We start from the raw sequence: 19,843 nt of genomic DNA on the forward strand, positions 1-19,843 counted from the left end.
TGCTTTGTTGGTTGCAGGTCGAACCTGGTTTAAATACTATTCCTTTAATTTTTTCTGAACAGTAGAACAGGTGACTTGCTCTCAAATATAAGCAACTGGCACAGGAAATGGCAAACCTTTAGCCTAATCATTTACCAATTCATAAACAATATATCTGCCGAAGCCATGACTAAAAAGATTTTAAATGTTTAAATGTAGACTCAACTAAATGTAGTTACTATACTGTATATTACATGAGCTGAAACCAAGCTTCCATTACAATTTAAGGACTTTCACTTAAGAGGTAAAGGGCTGGTCACTTTAATTCTCTGGCATGATAATGTTTCAAAGCCTTGCAGCATAGTCAAGGCCCTTTTAGCCCAACCGAAACATGTCAGCCAAGGTTCCCATTTCCCCACATTTGGCCCTTTAAAATGCTGTTAATCTACATACCTCATCCACTTTCTCTGGCAGCTCATTCCATTTGGTATTTGCCCTCTGGGTGTAAAAGTTTCTCAAAGGGTTCCTATTAAATCTTTCCCCTTTTACTTAAACTTGGACCCTCTTGCTCTTCATTCCCCAAATCATGGAAAAAAATACTTTTGCACATTGACCTTATCTATGCCACTTAATTTTACATATCTCTATAAGATGTTTACCTCATTTACCTATACTCCAATAAAAAAAAGTCCCAGCCTGTTCAACCTTTCTCCCTAACTCACCCTGGAGCCCTGGCAACATTCTTGTAAATCTCTTCTGCACTCTTTCCAACACCATGGCAATTGAACACAGTATTGCAAATCAACACTCACAAAATGCTGGTGGAACTCAGCAGGTCAGGAAATGAATAAGCAGTCGAAGTGAAAGCAGAAAGACTGGAGAAACCTTTGCCTTAAAGCTGGATTAGAGAAAATCCCTTCCCGTCTTTTTAAAGTATGAAATGAATAAATATTTTTTTGAACTTAAGTAGTATTTGCAAGGTGTGAACCTACCAAATCATCCATCTGTCTGGCTCTCTGACCAAATACATAGTCATGTGCTTATCCTTTAATGGCTAATGCTATGTATAAATGACTACATTTCTTAAAACTCTCTTGGGACATCTTACTGCATTAAAATAGTGTATATCTCCAAGTCACTTCTGAGCCACTTGAAGCAATAAAACAGACAGAAGCTTAATCCAGAACATTACTTCAAAAGCGAGCCAACAATATCAACGAAGTGGCACACATTCAAAGTGGAGAAAGGGTCTGCATTTTTTGCTCATAGGGTAATCTATATGTAGAATAGACTTCCCAGTAGAATGGTGGAGATAAAGATGTAGATTTTTCCTTAGTAATAAGGTGGATAGGATGGTAAAGATGGTAAACCTTGCCTTCATTGGAACATTGAGCATAAATTGGCAAGTCATGCTGCTGCTGTCTAAACCTTTGGTTAGATCATATTTTGGAGTATTGTGAACAGTCCTAGGCTCCACATTACTGGAGGAATGTGGAAGCTTTGGAGACTGTAGAAGAGGTTTTGTCAGGATGTTGTTTGTGAATAGAGAACATTAACTATAGGGCGAGGTTGGGCAGACTTGGATTGTTTTCTTCAGCGCATCAGAGGCCAATGAATAACCTGAGTGCAGTATATGAAAAGTATGAGAGGCATAGACTGGATAGATAGTGTTTTTCCAGATAGAGGGAAAAGTTTAAAGGAGATTTACTACACAAGTTTATATTTATACACAGAGAGTAGCAAGTGCCCGTAACATGCTGCCAAGGGAGTTAGTGGAAGCTCACACATTAGTATAGTTTAGACAGGCACATGAACAGACAGGTCAAAGGGGGACACAGACTATGCAGGCTGGTAGGATTAGCTTAGCTTGGCATCGTGGTCTGCACAGACATTGTGTCCAAAGGGCTTGTTCCCATACTAGAGCCAGTGGGGATAAAAAACAAAATATTATAAAATTATAAGTTAAATGATTTGGAGATTAATGCAATCAGCATAATTCTGTTCAATTATTTCAGAGGTAGGCAAAGAACAGGTGCTCTGGTAGCCGAGTCAACTAATTGGACTGCAAGCATAAAGGAGAGGACTGCAGCTCAGTTTGAATAATCAGTATTGCCATCATTTTTTCATGACATCCTGATCTTGGCAAGAGGGCACAGCACAGCTGCCTGTCATGTCGACTCTTTCATGCTCTCAGAAATATTATGCAGTTACACTAAGTGTCACAGGCTAGATTTGGCTCACGTCTTCATGCTGAGAGTGGCTGTTTATTTTTCAACAGGCACCATCCACTAAATGGACAGACAGCAGGGGTGAACGACAGGAATAGCAGCCAATTTGATTTAGCAATAACAATTATATAAAAACTTTTAAAGGCATATCAACAGGAAAATACTACAGATACTGCAAGTAAAAAGTAAAACAGAGCATGCTTCTACTATTCACTAAGGACCAGTATGTATTCAACTGTACTTAGCTGACTGGGAGAGTTGTGATAGTTACTACAAAATCATTTAATAGCAAGGGGCTTGTCATGATAATGCTGACAAATTTTGACAAGTTATATTAATTATTCCTTACTTTGACAGCATTGAGTTAGAAACAATTAGAGTTTTCAGGAAAAATTCTCTAAACATTTTAAGAAAAAATAGGTTAATAGCAATGAAGTGATTTACTGGGATAGGTTTTGGATTCCTCCTGTAAATAGGTAAAACAAACATAATGGTGAATAACAGGAATACTGCAGATGCTGGAAATTCAAGCAACACACATCAAAGTTGCTGGTGAACGCAGCAGGCCAGGCAGCATCTCTAGGAAGAGGTACAGTCGACGTTTCAGGCCGAGACCCTTCGAAGGGTCTCGGCCTGAAACGTCGACTGTACCTCTTCCTAGAGATGCTGCCTGGCCTGCTGCGTTCACCAGCAACTTTGATAATGGTGAATGGCTGTCATCTCCCTAACAAGTGCCAATAATCATTCCATTGAATTTGAACCTTCTGACTATTGTGTCCTCAACTGATTTGCAGTGAATAAATCCCTAAATAGGTGCCCACCAACAATATCATTTCCATTCACTGAGAAGTAATTATGATAAATCACAATTTGGAATTAATAAAAATACTCTTCTAGCTTTGTTTTATAAACAATATCCGGCATAAAATCAGAATCAACTTAATATTTGTTCTCACATTCAGAACTCTCAGAATTAGAAAATTGGAAAACTATTAATTTAAATGAATGATAGTGATTTTTCTTCATGTCATTGCCTTCAGTTTCGGCTAAAGATAAGGGGCTATTAAGTTCAACTTAAGAATGTGTGTCAGCCAATCAGGATGGTGGAATTGGGAGAAGGTTCTAGAGAGAGCTGGGTGGAGAGAGATTTGTAACTGACACTCATGGGATTCATGGTCTTTTGGCAAGAAATGTGGAGAAGGGAAGACTGGGAGAGATGGCCATAGGATCTGATCTGATGGGAAGACACAATCGCAAGGAGTCCTTTGCAAGATGAAGGAGTCCAAGGAGTTCTATCAGTGATGGGAATTCAGTGCTGTGAGTAACAGTCATACCCAGCTTCTGGGCGATACGAGCTCCAATGGATGTGTGCATTTAGACTGGTTTAATTGTAATGGGTCCTTTTCTTTTTTTCCCTCTTGATAACTGTTTGTTAAGCTAAAATTACTAAATACACTTTCTTTATAATTGTTCATGGTGTACAATCTGTTATTTCCTGCCAACTGATATTTGTGTATGGGCAGTTTTAAAAAGTGTTAGCTCAAATTGGAGGTCCATTTATTGAAATGTCCCAACCTTCCTGTTTGGTCGAACCCAAATCATACTGACCCTAGACGTATATTGTTTAAGAAAGGTGGCCTTCTCACGACTGAGTCCTGTAGCTGTAGCAGAGCCAGCTAACAAGCCAAGCTTGCAAATGAGCTCAGTGAGGGGGTTACCATTGTGAGGGCTTGTCTAGGATTTGCTGCATGCTGTGTAATTGCTGTTAGGAATTCAGTAAGCAGTTTGTGTGCTTAAACTAGTGTCAGGGAAAGTGATTAAAGTACTTTATTATGGATATCGCAGGGATTAAGTTTTGGTGCAATTCAAAGAGATTACCCACAAATAATCCTTGTGTTCTGAGTGGGGTGGATACTTGCAACCCTGATGAATTGCTAATTAGAGTGCTAAATTCTGTGGAAGTTTTGGGGAAAGTTACACTGATTGAACTGCAGTTTGATCAATCAAGGATTGTCGTGTTAGTCCAGACTGGCAGTGATGTAACTAAAGATGCGCTCTCTGATACGGTAGAGACACCTGGAGAGGTGGGGTCCTGCCTGGAGAGCCCTTATTTTTAGAGAAGCAGGACACATGATTGAGGGTGAAGATATTAAGGACAAATTTTACATAGCTGAGGGTGAAGATGTTGAGGACAAGTTGTTCTCCTTTCTGCAAAGTGTGGGGATGGGGTTATTTGATGTGAAAGTTCTAATTGGTCCTTCAGTGAGTTGTGAAAATTCTGAGTTGGTTTCAGCAATTACATCACTGGTAGATAAATGCCAAAGGGTCCGGTGGAGAGTCAAAGTTATTGTAGGCTGAGAACATTCTTGGGAGTCAAGCCCACCCCTGATGGGGAAGAGGAATATGAGACTGGGGCAGGGCAGACATCTCAGATACTGGATGAGTGGCCGTGCTCAGATGATATGAAAAGGCAGCAACTGGTAAAGAATCTAAAAAGGTCCATCTGCTGAGGTGAAGGCAGAAAATCGGTGGGCCACATCTGCAGGCTACATGCAAGTGTGAGAAAACATTTTTGGTCCGACAGACAGCCCAGCAGAGTTTATGAGGTTCAGGCACAAATTCCAGGAGGAAAGGGAGAAATTTCTGCCTAAGTTGTCAGGCTAAAGAGACAGCTGCTTTTTTTTTTGCTTGTGCCATAAAAGGATATTCAACTGGCTGAGATAAATCAGTTAAGGATGGGTCAAGTTGTGAAGGGTGTGTAGTCACATGACGTGATTGCTTTAAGCATACAAATGTCTCATAAAATGCAACCCCCCCATCCTCATTTGATGGGCTGATCAGAGAAGTAAGAGAGGAGGAAAACACAATGGAGGAGTGGGATGCTTCCATCAGCAGGGCCAAGTCCTCAGTAGTAGGCCCTGTTGCCAAAGCGACTCCTGATGCCACACAATTGTGGATTTTGTAGGATGTAGTGGAAAAACCTGCAAGCCAAGGTATCTCAGTTGATATCAGCTAGTGTTACAACAAAGCCTACCAAGCCCAATAGGAAACCAGACCCACCAGTAGGGTGTACTAAGCAGAGGGCTGCTACTGACAGGGTTCTCTTGACAAGGGAAGCAACCGGTATTTTCTGTTACAATTGTGGTGAGAATGGACATTTCAAATGTGAGCGTGAAGGACAGAAAAACCTTCGGAAAGTAACCCAATGGTTACTTAAACAGAAAAGGAAGTTAAACTTCGGAGACACCCAGTAAGGGAACAACCTGGCATCTTGCGGGGGGAGCACATTCCAATCAATATATCAAGGAAAACACTGAAGTACAAAACCCTATTCCTGAAGCCTTAGTGTGCCAAGCTCGGGTGTATCCATGTGGATTGAGGATATTCATGCTAGAGCCATACTTGACACAGGTTCTCAGGTTACTCTACTCTGCAGGTCCTTTTACAACTGGTATTTGATGCATTTAGCATTGACACCTCTCAGTGCCCTAGAAATTTGGGGCCTTAGTACTGACAATTATCCTTATGACAGTTACTTGACATTGAAGCTGGAGTTTTCGGAAGCAGACGCTGGAGTAGCTGAGGCCCTTGAAACACTGATGTTGGTTTGTACAGACAGGGTTGAAAAAGGTGAAGCTTCCCATTGTGAGAAGGCTCATGGGAACCTGCAAGGAGATAAATAGAGAGAATTTTTTGAAAAACTTGTCCATTCGCCCAGTGTTCAAAGCTGTTTTTGAGAAGGTGCAAGTTCCTCCTCAGCAGGATGACAAGCATAAACGAGGAACTATGTAGTACAGCCCGGACCCATCGTGTTACGTCCTGGGGAAGTGACAGGAAACCCCAAATTCCTGGGAATGCCTGATGCCAAGGCCCTCCTAGTGGATGCTCCAGAGGATCACAAAGAAGAGCCTGGCTTACCTGCTGGGGTTCTGGTGAGACCTGAACTGCAGAAAGCTTCAGTTGTACACGTAAATAGGATGACAATGATTTTCAGGAACACCATGAAGAGAGGGGTCACCCTCAGACGTGGAGTGCCGATGGCACATCTTTTCCCAGTGACCGTAATATCTAGTTTCCTCAGTGAGAAAACTAGAAGGGAGACAATCTCCTGGACCAAGAAAGTTAACAGCAAAAACATTCAACTTTGTTAACTCCCCAGTACCTGAGGGATGGAAAAGGAGACTAATGGAGGAGAAGCTGAAGTTTGAAGATGTCTTTTCTACTAACAAGATTGATGTGGGTTGCTCCAAGAATACTCACCACACTATCTGAGTGACAGAGAACGCCTCTTTCAGAGAAAGGTCTTGGTCATTAGCACCAGCACTTCTTCTGGGAAGATGTTCAAGACGTTCAGTCCCTGACCAATATACTATTCCACTGATGGAGAATGCTCTCACCTGCCTGAGTGGAGCAAAATGGTTCAGTGTGTTGCACTTAAGGAGTGGGTATTATCAGATACCCATGAGTGAAGCTGGCATAGAGAAGGCAGCATTTATATGTCCACTTGGATTCTTTCAAATTGAAAGAATGCCCCAGGGTATAACAGGCTACTTCCCAACGTGTCATTGAGAAGACTTTTGGAGACATGAACTTGCTTGAGGTACTGGTGTACTTGCATGATCTCATAATGTTCAGGTCTACACTGGAGGAGTACGAGACAAGGGTACTGAAGGTGTTAGACCACTTGAAAGCTGAAAGGTTGAAGCTGTCACTGGACAAGACATCAGTCAACTATGTTGGGCAGATAGTCTTGCAGAATGGAGTAGCTACAGATTCGTCCAAGATAGAGGCTGTGACCACATGGGCAAGGTCCACGAATGTGAGTGCTTTATGCTCATTCCTTGGATTCTGTGGGTACTACCAGAGATTCGTGAAGGACTACTACAAAGTAAGCTACCCTTTGAATCAGCTTCTGTGTGGTTACCCTCCCTTGGGGAAGAAAAGGAAGAGGACATAAGGTGAAGGTAAAATTTATCTTAGCTCTTCAGAGCCTTTTGGGGAAAGATGTGATGCAAAATGTCAAGAGGCCTTTCGGTTGCATAAAGAGTTTCTGACTAAAGCACCTGTGTTGGCCTTTGCAAACCCCAGTTGCCATATGTACTGCATACTAACACCAGCTGTGAGGGTTTAAGGGGTATTCTATATCAGGACCAGGGTAAGGGTTTGAGACCTGTTGCTTTCATCAGCTGGACTCTGTCATCCTCTGAACGAAACTACTCTATGCACAAACTGGAGCTTCTGGCATTAAAATGGACTGTGATGGACAAAGTAAGTGACTATCCATATGATGCCAAGTTCGATGGCATCCACAGTTGCCAAAGTGTTATGGGAGAAGTATTTTGTTCATTATAGCCTCCCAAGAAGAATATACAATAATTAGGGAAGGGGTTTTGAGAGTCGGCTCATACATGATTTATTGAGCATGCTCGGAGTCGAGAAGTCGAGGACCATGTCCTAACATCCTCAGGGTGATCTCCAGCCTGAATGGTTCAACTGGACATGCTTGGAACCCTGGATATCAGCAGAAAGAACAAACTGAGTCAACATATTGGGATTTGGTCCACTGCTACAACTGCACACAGAATGAAGCTACCAGATACATGCCATTCTATCTGATGTCCAGGCGCGAAGCAAGGTTGTCTGTAGATCTCTGTTTCAGAGCCAGCGGTGAAGATTTGCTGCAGAAGATGCATCTTAAGTATGTGTCTGTCATGAAGAAAGAATTGCAGGAGGCTTATGAGCTATCAGTGGTCTCTGCACCAAGCAAAATGAAGAAAACAGGAGATATGATCAAAAGATTAGGTTCTCTCAACTGATGCCTGGAGCCATTAAAGAAATTTGGGGCTACCAGGGGAGCATATGTTGGCTGACTGTTGAGTGTCTACACCTTTTGTGGTAGAGAGCCAGATGCCAAGTGTGTCAGTTTTCCAGGTGAACCCAGAAGATGGGTATGGCCCTGTCAAAATTTCTCATCAGAACCACCTTTTACCCATAGGGCAGGAGGTACGTGTTGACCCAGAGACTGACACGGAACCCACACCTAGTTGGAGAACTCTGCATAGGAGGAAGAGAACAGAAAGGCAATCAACGGAAAGACCCAAAAAGGACCTAACCACTGAATGCTGCACAGACTGAAAGGATGAGGAAATGGGGATGTGGTTATACATTACCTTATGCAGACTCCCCAATAATTGATGAAAAGATTCCTGAACCTCTCAACCTTGACTCAGAAGTAGCGGGGAGTGGCCGGGCAGACATGATGCTGGACAGTGAAGACAGGCTGGGCTCCAATGTAACTGGGGATGAAGCTGAGCTCAATCAGGTGACAGGGGGACCCAAGTTGCCAGAAGGCATGAGCAATGGACAGGGGCTGGCACCCCCATGTAGACAGGAAAGGTCTCAAGGAGTGCCTGATGCTGAAGAAGCTGAAGATGAGATAAGGAGGTCTCATAGAGTCAGGGGGCCCCCAGATAGGCTGGCAAATGACACACTGGGGAAGCAGAGTGCTGTGTCTATTCCCATAGTGAGATTATATTACTGCCATTTACAAATGAATTGGGGTTCCAGAAATCACAACATTCATTTGAATAATATGTTATTAATAATGGTTTGGTAAATTTCAAAGTCATGAATTCTCTTAATGGAGGGAGAATGTAATGCTCTGGTTAAGATTTTCACTGCTAATGCTGTAGGGTACTTCATTTAGCAGCTTTCTGTAAAAGCAGTATATCCTGCTAGTAAAATATTTTGGTTTCAGCTAAAGATAGGGGCTGATAATGTTCAACTTAGGATTGTTGTGTCAGCCAATCAGGATGGTGGAATTGGGAGAAGGTTCTAGATAGAGCTGGGCGGAGAGAGATTTGTGATAGACACTGGTGGTGTTCATGGTCTTTGGCGGGAGATGCGGAGAAGAGAAGACAGGGAGAGACTGCCATAGGATTTGATCCAAAAGGAAGACATGATTGCGAGGAGCTCTTCGCAAGATGATGGAGTCCAAGATGGGAAGTTCTACCAGTCATCAGCAATGGGAATTCAGTGCTGAGAGTAACAGTCACGCCCATCTTATGGGTGATATGAGCTGCAACGTAAGTGCACATTTAGACCAGTTTATTTGAAATAGGAACTTTTATTTTCTTTCTTTTTTCCCTCTTAATCACTGTTTGATAAAGCTGAAATTAGTAAGTACACTTTCTTTGTAATTGTATGTGGCATACAATCTGTTATTTCTTGCCAACCGATAATTGTATACGAGCAGTGTTTACACAGCATTCACTCAAATCAGGGTTCTGTTAATTGAAACATCCCAACTTTCCTGTTTGGTTGAACCCAGATCATACCGACTTTAGACATACGTTGTTTAAGAAAGATGGCCTTCTCTCCGCTGAGTCCCGTGGCTGTTAGCAGAGCCAACTAATGACCCAAGTCTGCATGCGAGCTCGGTGAGGGAGTTGCATTTAAAAAGTCATGTAGCTGGTAAATTGGCAGCAAAACCTGTTAGTGGCTCACTGTTAAGGGTCTTATGTTCATAAATGGTTGAAGTGCTCATTTGCACTAAGAAATACATTCAGTTAAAAACTCATTGTTTTGTAGTTGATGGAAAGTTTGATGTTAAAATGAGTAGATTTCTTGGCAAAGCTAATAATGATAAATAAATGAGACTTTTAAAACAGAAGCCACTTATTATCCCTGGCCCCACCATCCCAGAGTCAATAACAACTTCTGTACTCCACTGAAAAATGCATGGATTAAAATATTTAAGACTATAAAGTGAAAGAGAACTCAACACATATAAATAACTTTACCTTCTAGAATTTCTGGTACCATCTTCTGAACTAATCATTTTCCATAAATTTCTTTATCTGAGTCTTACAACATAGAAGGAGGAGGGAAACACAGGTGAGAGTGTCATTCAGTGTCACTTCAGCACTTAGCATCACTTTATGGACATACAATCAATGTAAGCAAGTTATCTTATGTATTTATATTCATTGTGTTTTTTAATTATTGTGTTCTTTATATTATTGTTTTTTCTCTGTGCTGCATGTGGGCACGTGGCCAAGTGGTTAAGGCGTTTGTCTAGTTATCTCAAGGTTGCTAGTTCGAGCCTCAGATGTGGCAGCATTTTTGTGCCCTTGAGCAAGGCACTTAATCACACATTGCTCTAGTCTGTGTGAGTTGTGGCGCCCCACATAGACTTCCAATCTGCGCCTTGTAAGGCATGAAAATGCCCAACGCAGGCCTCTCATGGTCTGAGTCGACGTTCCCTCCCTCTGTGCTGCATTGGATCCAGAGTAACAATTATTTTGCTGTCCTTTGCATTTGTGTACTGGAAATGACATTAACCAAACTTGAAAATAAAGTTTGCACTTCCCATCAAACTGTTATGTCAATGATCTTATTATGACAATGTCTTTCACACCCAGTAAGAGGCAGCCAGGTTTCTGGGGAATTAAAGAAAGTTAGGCCATTTTAGGCTTTGCATAAATAATGCATTGTATTCAGGAGAAAAACAAATCTTTTCTCTTAAAATTGTATGCAGGAGTTAATATTAGAATCCCAAACTAAAGACACCATACAACTCTGACTTTGTAAAAGAAAGAAGGATAGTTTGTAAGCGTTGTGCAAGCATCATTTAGACCAGATGAAGAAAGGGGGAATCAGAAGCCCACAGGAATACAAAATTGTATTATATTCATTTCAACACATCGTAATATTTAAATGAATGTTTAGATGTATTTTAGTGAGATGATTCAAGATGCCGAAAGGTCTGCTGGAATTATGCTCAGCAGTCCTCTGGTGGAATCCAGCTTTTTACGGATCTGAGCCAAAACTTCCTGGTAGCTCACTGTCCAAGACACCATCTTCACTAGCCAGATACTATTTTCATGGTATCTTTAGGGATTCAGGAAATGATTTTCATTCATATACCTAAATGCTAACTAGACACAGACCTGTATGTTAACAATATTACTTTAAAAATGTAAATCCAGATGTTTATGGCAATCCTGTTACAAATCTGACAGGAAGTGCAGAGGAATAATTATTATATCCCGGTACTAATACACTGCAGTACAGCAGTACTCTGCTCTGCCTAAAATTGAGCAGTTCATTTTTTGGGAATTAACAAAGAGTTAAACTAACTAATGCTTAGTTTTGTCTTTACAGATTTTGTTTTCACTGAACTTTAAAGAAGAAATGCTTTACAAATGAAGTCCATTGACATTAATTGAAGGACATTAATCTTTTCATTTCCAACTCACAGTGATGTTCTTGCAAACTAATGGAGGCAATTAAATTGAAGAGAGATAGAACTAAATGTACACTACAGGTCTAATTCACGTTGGTTGACAAAGTGAACTATTCCCTCCAAGAACACCTTATTCTGGGAAGAATGGAAAATATTTTCTATCTGATAGATATTAGTTTTCATTTCAACAGTTCACAAATTGGTATATGGACCTTGTGATGTTTATTTTCTTAAATGAAATAAACCTCAGGAAAAAAAAGCATTAAAATGGATAAATTATTTTAACCTCACACAAAATTGCTCCAGGTTTTCAGCATCTGCAGTCTCTTGTGTTTCTGAATTATTTTAATCTTTGGTTAAGAACTCAATGTCTATAGGTTAAATCAGTACATTGATCTTAAGAAAAAGTTCTCTCATTATAGGATAAATTTCCATCTGTCTGTTTGTATGGTAGATCTTTGAATATTCCCTTTCCCTATTTTCAGAGTTGAGCTTGCAACTATATAATTTCAAGCACATTGATTTTCACAGCTAACTCAATGATACTTCTGACAGAGCTTCCTAGTAGAACTCTATTCCTTCTATATCTCATCAGCTTTATTGATTCTGCTCCCAGATCAAAACATTTTCAATATCCATTCCGTATGGACAAACACTGCAAGCACACAGCTTAGATATCTCTGTCCTCCTTGCCATCTAAGAAATAGGATTTAAATTGTGACAATTTTGACCAAATTGTATTAATATTTTCCATCCTTTGTTTGACATGTAAACTGGCATAATTAATCAAAACAAAGAAACTGACTTACTAGACTTACCATAGAAACTGCAGCACAGAAACAGGCCTTTTGGCCCTTCTTGGCTGTGCTGAACCATTTTCTGTCTAGTCCCACTGACCTGCACATGGACCATACCCCTCCATACACCTCCCATCCATGCATCTGTCCAATTTATTCTTAAATGTTAAAAAAAGAACCCGCATTTACCACCTCGTCTGGCAGCTCATTCCATACTCCCACCACTCTCTGTGTGAAGAAGCCCCCCCCCATGTTCCGTTTAAACTTTTCCCCCCTCACCCTTAACCCATGTCCTCTGGTTTCTTTCTCCCCTTGCCTCAGTGGAAAAAGCCTGCTTGCATTCACTCTATCTATACCCATCATAATTTTATATACCTCTATCAAATCTCCCCTCATTCTTCTACGCTCCAGGGAATAAAGTCCTAACCTATTCAACCTTTCTCTGTAACTGAGTTTCTCAAGTCCCGGCAACATCCTTGTAAACTTCTCTGCACTCTTTCAACCTTATTTATATCCTTCCTGTAATTTGGTGACCAAAACTGAACACAATACTGCAGATTCAGCCTCACCAATGCCTTATACAACCTCATCATAACATTCCAGCTCTTATACTCAATACTTTGATTAATAAAGGCCAATGTACCAAAAGCTCTCTTTACGACCCTATCTACCTGTGATGCCACTTTTAGGGAATTTTGTATCTGTATTCCCAGATCCCTCTGTTCCACTGCACTCCTCAGTGCCTTAACATTAACCCTGTATGTTCTACCTTGGTTTGTCCTTCCAACGTGCAATACCTCACACTTGTCTGTATTAAACTCCATCTGCCATTTCTCGGCCCATTTTTCCAGCTGGTCCAAGTCCCTCTGCAGGCTCTGAAAACCTTCCTCACTGTCTACTACACCTCCAATCTTTGTATCATCAGCAAACTTGCTGATCCAATTTACCACATTATCATCCAGATCATTGATATAGATGACAAATAACAATGGACCCAGCACTGATCCCTGTGGCACACCACTAGTCACAGGCCTCCACTCGGAGAAGCAATTCTCTACTACCACTTTATGAGCCATGTTGAGTAAACATAGGTTTAACTTACGGAATAATGATATCTTAGAACTGAACTATAATGGCACAATCATTTGAATTATTTTATTGGATACTTTGTCTCCTGCTCTTATTGTGGCATCCATGGGTATTTATGTAGTTAATTTGAAAGCTTGTTGGGACAATTGGTTAAAGCACAGTAAAAAAAAACAAAAAGCAGGGGTCTATGTATTGTGGTAATGTTGTTGTTCGCCCATCATCTTCGTTGATGAAGACCTCGACACCATGATGGTGTCGAGACTAGCGCGTGATTTGGATTTAAGTGAGGGAGAGTTGCTCAGTGTCAGCCTCACTCTCTCTTCCCTATTCCCATCTGGATCCAATGGCAAGACAAGAGTCGAGACAACTGGAGATGAGACTAGGCGCAGTGGATGACCAGGACGTCTTCTGTGTCTTGTCGTGCTCTACACATTCCATAACGCTTGCAGAGACCGCCTTCCTGATCGTTGGACCTTCCATTGGTCTTGTCCGCTCAACCTGCCGGAGTCTGTCTTCACATGCTGGGATAGACAACTCCCTATCTCACCGAGGGTTTGAGACCCATTGGCTAACCTCATCTGGTTTAGCCAGCAGGGTGTGGCCGCTGTTGCATGCAAACAGCTACGGGGAGCCACAGGTGAGAGCTGAATGCCAGGCAGGGACTAAAGGTGGACTACCCGCCTTGAAAAGGACGCGACATGTTCCCCCACCAGAGGTAATAAGATGTGGAGGGCCAGTAAGGAAGCATGCCCTCCAGAGTTTAGAAAGGGAAGAGACAGGAAGATGTGTTTCTTGTGAATTTATACAAAAAATAATCATTGGGAGTGCAGCCAAGAAATTACAAAACCGAAGGACTTGCAGCTAGGAGTGCAAAAGGAAGAGAAATGAAGAGGATCGATCAGAAATGACTGAGCTACTTAAAGGGGTCCATGAAATCTGGTAGCTTCTGAGCACTAAACCAGTATTAGGAGTATAACCTGGGTGTTTTTTAAATTGCTTTTTTCATTAGTGTTAATAGAGTAAGGTACAGCAATCAGAGTGCCCCAAAAGCAACATTTTTATATTAAACCCAACCATTTATCATAATTATGAAAGGATTTGTTTCTATTATTTCCCATTTTGCTGATCCATGTTCAGCAGATAATCTTTTAGCATTTTCAGCTAATTATCATTCAGCCCTCAAACACATCTTCTAGTCTTTTTACCATTTCCAACCTCTGCTGGGGTTCCCAACCAGGGGCCCACAGATCCCTCGGTTAATGGTAGGAGTACATGGCATTAAGAATAGCTTGGAATTCCTGCTCTAAAGGCACAATGCCTTTGGTGGGAAAAAAATCATTGTTTCGTCATTTGTTACCATTTTACCACTGCCTTGCCAGACAACCACAGAGCTCCAAGGTGTCTGTGCATCTGTGTGCATTACACACACACACACACACACACACACGTCACTTGTCACTTTAACAGCACAGATTACAAGATATATTCTGTCTGCAGGTTCACCTGTTCCTTGCCATCTCTTGCCCCACCATGATCTCCACCCAAGTCCTTCACCCTGTTCTAAGGATACATGGCCATGTTTCATCATTTCTTTATTCCTTGCATTTCTATGCTTTTTTTTTCAATTTTTTCCCTGATTTTCTACTTATTGCCATTTTGGCAATAGATCAAGTTTATTGTCATTTAACTATAGACCATAAGAAATAGGAGCAGAATTAGGCTATTTGACCTATCCTGTCTGCTCTGCCATTCAATCATGGCCAATCCTTTTTCCCCTCCTCAGTCCCACTCCGTAACCTTTGATGTTGTGGCCAATAAAGAACCCATCAATCTCCACCTTAAATACAGCCAAAGACCTGACCTCCACAGCTACCTGTGGTAACAAATTCCACAAATTTACCACCCTCTGATTAAAGAAATTTCTCCGCACCTCTGTTTTAAATGGATAGCTCTCTATCTTGAGGCTGTGCCCTCCACATCTGTTTTGTCTAGGCCTTTCAACATTCAAAAGGTTTCAATGAGATCCCCCCTTGACCTTCTAAATTCCAGCGAGTACAACCCAGAACTATCAAACATTCCTCAGATGATAACACTTTCATTCCTGGAATCATCCTTGTGAATCACCTCTGAACCCTCTCCAATGCCAGCACATCTTTTCTTAGATAGGGAGCCCAAAACTGTTCACAATACTCATGGTGAAGCCTCACCAGTGCCTTATAAAGCCTCAGCATCACATCCCTGCTCTTGTATTCTAGATCTCTTGAAATGACTGCTAGCATTGCATTTGCCTTCCTCACCACCGACTCAACCCATAAGGTAACCTTTAGGGTGTTCTGACAAGGACTCCCAAGTTCTTTTTCATCATAAATTTTTGGATTTTCTCCCCATTTAGAAAATAGTCTGCACATTTATTTCTTCTACATGACCATATATTTTCCAATATTGTATTTCATTTCCCAGTTTCTTGCCCATTCTCTTAATCTAAGTTCTTCTGCAGCCTTCCTGTTTACTCAACACTACCTACCCCTCCACCAATCTTCATATCATCTGAAAAGGTGGTAACAAAGACATTTAATCCATCATCCAAATCATTGATATACATCATAAAAAGCAGTCCCAACACCGACCCCCATGGAACACCATGAGTCTCTGGCAGCCAAACAGAAAAGGATCCTTTTACTCAGCCATGACTCAGTGATGCCCAAAGCACCATACCAACCACTTTCTAATTGTGCCATGAGTTTGTCCACCTTATTCCAAATGCTAAGCACATTTAAATACAGCACCTACAGTCCTGCATTCTTTGCCTTTTTGAATTTTGTCTCTGTGGTACAGTCTAACTCTTTGCTGTCTGCATTTGTACCCAATCATTGGCTTGTCCTTCCTTACATTCATGTTACATTCATCATCTACTTGTAAACCTTGCACATCTGGAAACTAGGGATGCTTATGTGAGAATGCTGTTTATGGACTACAGTTCAGCATTCAACACCATAATTCCCTTCCAGGTCGACAAGAAGCTCAGAGACCTCGGCCTTCACCCTGCCTTGTGGACTTCCTGTCAGAATGCCGGCAGGTGGTAAGAGTGGGCTCCCTCATCTCTGAGCCTCAACACTGGTGCCCCTCAGGGCTGTGTACTAAGCCTCCTCCTTTACTCTCTGTATACCCATGACTGTGTTGCCACCACAGCTCCAATCTGTTAATTAAATTTGCTGACAACAGTGCACTGATTAGTCTAATCTCAAGTAATAATGAAGCAGCCTATATAGAGGAAGTCATCATCCTGACACAGTGGTGTCAAGAAAACAAACTCTCCCTCAAGTTGCAAAAACAAAGGAGCTGGTTGTGGACTACAGGAAGAATGGAGACAGGCTAATCCTTATTGACATCAATGGATCTGGGGTTGAGAGGGTGAACAGCTTTAAGTTCCTCAGCATACACATCACCGAGGATCTCACGTGGTCTGTACACACTAGCTGTGCGGTGAACAAAGTACAACAGCGCCTCTTTCACCTCAGATGGTTGAAGTAGTTTGGTATGGGTCCCCAAATCCTAAAAGCCTTCTACAGGGACACAATTAAGAGCATCCTGACTGGCTGCATCACTTCCTGATATGGGAACTGTACTTCCCTCAATTGCAGGACTCTGCAGAGAGTGGTGCAGACAGCCCAGCACGTCTGTAGATGTGAACTTCCCACTATTCAGGACATTTACAAAGAGGTGTGTTAAAAGGGCCTGAAGGATCATTGGAGACCTGAGTCACCCCAACCACAAACTGTTCCAGCTGCTACCATCCGGGAAACGATATCGCAGCATTAAAGCCAGGACCAACAGGCTCTGGGATAGCTTCTTCCACCAGACCATCAGACTGCTTAATTCATGCTGATACAACTGTATTTCTGTGTTATACTGACAATCCTGTTGTACATATTTATTATAAATTACTATAATTACACATTGCACATTTGAAGGGAGACATAACATAAAAATTTTTACTCCTCGTGTATTTGAAGGATGTAAGTAATAAAGTCAATTCAATTCAAACCTGTTGGCTCATCCTCAGCTCTATCATACTGTTTCCCATCCCCTGCCATATTAGCTTAAACCACTCCCAATGGCTCTAGTAAACCTGCCCGCATGAATATTGGTCCCCCTTGGATTCAAGTGCAACCTCTTCCTATTGTACAGGTCACACTTGCCCCAGAAGAGGTCCCAATTATTCAGAAATCTGAATCCCTGCCCCTTGCTCCAACTCTTCAGCCACACATTTCTCTGCCACCTCATTCCTATCCTCACTGTCATGTGGCACAGGCAGCAATCTCAAGGTTATTACCCTTGAGGTCATGCTCATGTCATTGTTTCTCACCACTCTGACCCTTGTCAATGTCTATGAGGTCTGATGGAAAGTACTTCATTGACAGGAACCCCCAGTGCTACCAAATGCAATGAACTGATGCCCACTTGCCTCATACCATTAGAAACGCCTGCACTGCTAAACTAATGGGCAAAAGTGAATTGTCTCTAACTTAACTCCATGTTCTGTTGGGAGTTTTGGATATGGGAGCTTTGAGTGCTTTTGCCAGCTTCCATTTTGGAGTGCAATTTTAAATATAAAGATTGTAATTAGACATCTAAAGCTTGGACCGTATCTCGTAAAGCCTGACATTGAATTACTTTGAGCCAGGAGTCATTCATCTAATCTTATTTTACGTTTAGGACAATCCTGAGGCCTGTACTGAAGGTCAACAAATCTGTATTATTCTTGGAAAGGATTATTGAAGAAAATGCCAAGACAAAGACCAAATTGATAAAGGGAGCGAAGGGTGAAGGATAGGTTTGAATTAAGGGTTTTTTGATTAATGTATTGAAGGTAGTATTTCAGTCAGTTAGAACATTATCAGAGAAGGATGACATTGCTCGGTTGTTACCACAGGACCCTTCATGTTCAATCACCTGAAAACCTTGAAAAAGTTAACACTTTGTTTGTCTTTAAATGATAGTATTGGTAAAACATATTTTAACTTTCTGTAGAGACACAAAAGATTGCAGATGCTGGAATCAGGAGTAAAGAGCTAGACAACCTCCTTTAACAGTATGTTCAAATATGCTTTGGAACTGGGTTTCTTCTAATCTGAAAATTATAGAATGCATCAAAAGATGAAATAGTTACAAATGATTAGTCTGAAGAAAAGGTAGCTGAATTTTATTGAGTGAAAAATCTTCCACCAGAGGGATTTGCAATTGTTCGTTTGTAAAAATACATCTACCATTCTCTAGATGTAGCAGTCAAGGTTCCAACTGAATTACTGAAGCAGAAAGTCATCATGTAGAAAGAAACCACTTCTGGTTTCACATGGCCAAACATCACTTTCCTTGTAAGCCACTATTCACTGAAAATTTTCATCCTTTGTCAATATTAAATTTTAGTCCAAATTGACCAGCCTCCTGACTAACGCAATTCAAGAGTCACGAGAGTGCTTGGTAGAGGTAGTTGCCGTGTGCAAAAGTCATCTGGACACTGGTTTAGACACTTATTGCACATCTGAAATCTAACATGCATCGATCTTCCTGTGCTCTCTTGAACTGATTGTCAGAAGTTACCCAAGGATCTTTGGAATAGCAAAATCTAAAGGCTCAAAAGAACTGAATCTTCATTTGGTGGTGTAGGAAAACAAAATGGGAGCCTAAATTGGATGAGCAATATCAGAAATGAAAATAGTGAAGAGGCAGGGTGCAAAAACCAACTGGGTTTAGTGCAGGAACTCACAGAAACAAAATGATCATTATAAAGAAACAGAAACCAGAATAATGGACATAAAACATAGACAAGAATTGTTTTAAGTGCTTAGCTGCAATAAAAAGTTAGAGGGAAGCAAAATGAAAAATAAGTATTTCAGTTTGATGTGTAATTTTTTCCTCCAGACATTACATAGCTAGAATATAAGCAACAGTAACCCAACCAAAACTAATGATTCTGGCCATACTCGATACACAAGTCAGAAGGCAGATGTACACAATCCTTGACACAACAGGACAGGAAAAAACACACAAGGTCTTTGGCTTTAGCAAGGACATTGGATTGAAGCATGATAAGTTAAAATGGCACCGGAAAGTCTTGATTCTTTGCACGCAGCTCCAAAGGGAGTCATTAAATATTCTCGTTGAGGACTACTACAGCTGAAATCCGCAGTTACAGCTATTGGTACTTCAGTAAGCAACATTGTTGATAGACATTTTTTGAAATCTATCGACCTTCAAAATTTTCAGACTCCAGACTCTGGTTGCTGGTGTAGTTCCTTCAAGAAAAAGGAAACATGGAAAGCGTACTGAATTGCAAGTAAGATTGAAACACAGAGCTCTTAGACTTCCACTCACTACTATCCTGCTTGTGGATGTAGTCTCTGGAAAATAAAATTGAAGACATTCAAGCAAGATTGCAGTACCAGAGGGACACTGGGGACTGCTGTGTACTTTACTTCACCTAAACGTGGCTCACCCCACCA

This window comes from Mobula birostris, chromosome 8 (assembly GCF_030028105.1).
Source record: "Mobula birostris isolate sMobBir1 chromosome 8, sMobBir1.hap1, whole genome shotgun sequence".
Taxonomy (NCBI): Eukaryota; Metazoa; Chordata; class Chondrichthyes; order Myliobatiformes; family Myliobatidae; genus Mobula; species Mobula birostris.